The 2,430-nt window shown below is 46.3% G+C and overlaps 1 pseudogene; it reads right to left on the bottom strand.

Moving 5' to 3' along the window:
• Positions 1-224: 224 nt before the first annotated feature.
• LOC104072558 lies at positions 225-1,861 on the bottom strand (annotated as a pseudogene).
• Positions 1,862-2,430: the final 569 nt, after the last annotated feature.

Below are 2,430 nucleotides of genomic sequence, written 5' to 3'. Positions count from 1 at the left end.
CCTCCCCAGGAAGCTGTTGGACACAAAAGAATATTTCTGGTCCATGGTCTATTAGGACCCCAAGGTCATTCTCTGCCAAACTGCTATCCAGAGTTATTCCTCCTTAGGTGCAGGACTTGGCATTTCCCTTTGGTGAACTTTGCAAGATCCCTGTCTGCACATTTCTGCAGCCTGTTGGAGTCCCTCTGAAATGTAGCACAACATTCTGGTCTAACAACCACCTCTCACAATTTTTTATCATCTGTGGACTTGCTAAGGGTGCACTTTGTCCCATCATCCAGGTTATTAATGAAGTTGAACCCTATTGCCCCAGTATCAACCCGTGAGGTACACGGTACACCAAGGCTTCCAGATGGACTTAGCCTTCTCATCACATCCCTTCGAGCCTGGCAATTTTCAGTCCACCTCACTGTCCACTTATCTAGCCCGTACTTATTCAGATTGTCAGTGAGGATGTTATGGGAGACAGTATCAAAAGCCTTGCTAAAGCTGAGATATACAACATCGACAGTTCTCCCCTCATCTATTAAGCTAGTCATCTCATCGTAGAAGGCTATCAGTCAGGTTGGTTAGACATGATTTCCCATTTGTAGATCCATTCTGACTACTCCCCATCTTATCCGTCATATGTTTGTAAATAGTTTCCAAAATTACTTGCTCCATCAACTTCCAGGGGAGTGAGGTGAGGCTGACCAGCTGCTAGTTCCCCAGATCCTCCTTCTTGCCCTTTCTGAAGATAAAAGTGATATTTGGTTTCTTCTAGGCCTCAGAAACCTCCCCCAACCTCCATGACTTTTGAAAGACAATCAAGAGTGGCTTTGTGACGACGTCAGCCAGCTCCTTCAGCACTCGTGGGTGCATCCCATCAGGTCCTATGTACTTCTCTATGTCCAGCTTGTTTAAATGTTCCCTAACCTAATCTTCCTCTACTGAGGGCAAGTTTTCCTTGCTCCAGACTTTCCCGCTGGCTTCTGGTGACCGAGACTCCTTATGGTAAATCATGCCAGTAAAGACCAAGGTGAAGAAGGCTTCCTCCATGTCCTTTGTCAGCAGGTCTCCTGCCCCATGCAGCAGGTACACATTTTCTCTGGTCTTGCTTTTGCTGCTGATACACCTGTCGAAGCCCTTTTTGTTGCCCTTCACATCCCTCCCCAGATTCAGTTCCAGATGGTCTTTGGACTGCCTTAGCCCATCCCTGCACACTCAGTGTCTCCATATTTCTCCTGCGTAACCCTGCTTTCTCCCCATTTAGACTTCTTTTTTATGTTTGATTTTTGTCAGAACCTAGTTCTTCATCCATGCAGGCCTCCTGCAGCCTTTGCTTGATCTTCTGCATGTTGAGATTGACCACTCCTAGGGTTGGAGGAAGTGATTCTTGAAAACCAGCAAGCTCTCCTTGACTTCTCTTCTCTTCGGGACTGTAAGCCATGTGATTCTTACAAGCAGCTGAACAGGCCTTCAGAGTTTTCTCTCCTGAAGTCCAGGGTTGTGATCTTGATTTTTGCTTTTTTCCCTTCCTTTCAGGATCCTGAACACCACCATCTCATGTTCACTGCAGCTAAGGTTTTTCCTGACCTTCTCATTGTCAGTCAGTTCTTCCTTGGTTGTAAGTCTCAGGTTCAGCAAAGTGTCTTCCCTCACTGGATCTTCATTCACTTGTGTCAGGAAGTTGTCACCAGTGTACTCCAGAAACATCCTGGACTTCTTGTGCCCTGCTGTCTTTTTCCTTCAATATATATTGGGTTGAAGTTTCCCATGACGACTGCAAAAGGGAGGCTTTTTTCAGTTGTCTGAAGAAGGTCTCATCTACTTCTTCCTCATCAGGCAGTCTGTAGCAGACACTGACCACAATGTTGCCCATGTTGGTCTGCCCTTTAAACCTTTAAACCGAGTGCCTTCAGGGCAAAGGCGGCCAACAGCATCCTGGGTAGCACTAGCAAGTGTGCACCGAGCAGGTCCAGGAAAGTGAGTCTACTCTGCCATTCATTTCTTGTGAGACCATATCTAGAGTACTGCCCAGCTTTGGGCTCTCCAGAACAAGCAAGTCTTTGACAAATTCAATGGAGAGTCCAGCAGACAGACATCAAGATTGTCCAGGGAATGGAAAACATGGTGTATGAGGAGAATCTGAGACAGATGGGTTTATGCAGTCTTAAGAGAAGACTGAAGTGAGACCTAATTGCTCTCTACAACTACCTAATGAGAGCCAGATTTTTCTCGGAGCTGCACAGTGATGGGACAAGAGAAAATGGACCACATTGGAATACAGAAAACTCCAGTTAGACATGAGGGGAAAAAAATTCTCCTTTAGGGTTATCAAACACTGGCCCAGGTACCCAGGGAGACTGTAGAATCTCCATCCTTGGACTGGCCTGAGAAATCTGAGAAAAGTTGTCCATACTTTGGGCAGGTGGTTGGACCAGATGACCT

This window comes from Fulmarus glacialis, unplaced genomic scaffold (genome assembly GCF_000690835.1).
Source record: "Fulmarus glacialis isolate BGI_N327 unplaced genomic scaffold, ASM69083v1 scaffold14922, whole genome shotgun sequence".
In the NCBI taxonomy this organism is placed as follows: Eukaryota; Metazoa; Chordata; class Aves; order Procellariiformes; family Procellariidae; genus Fulmarus; species Fulmarus glacialis.
This window is presented reverse-complemented; position numbering and strand designations above follow the sequence as displayed.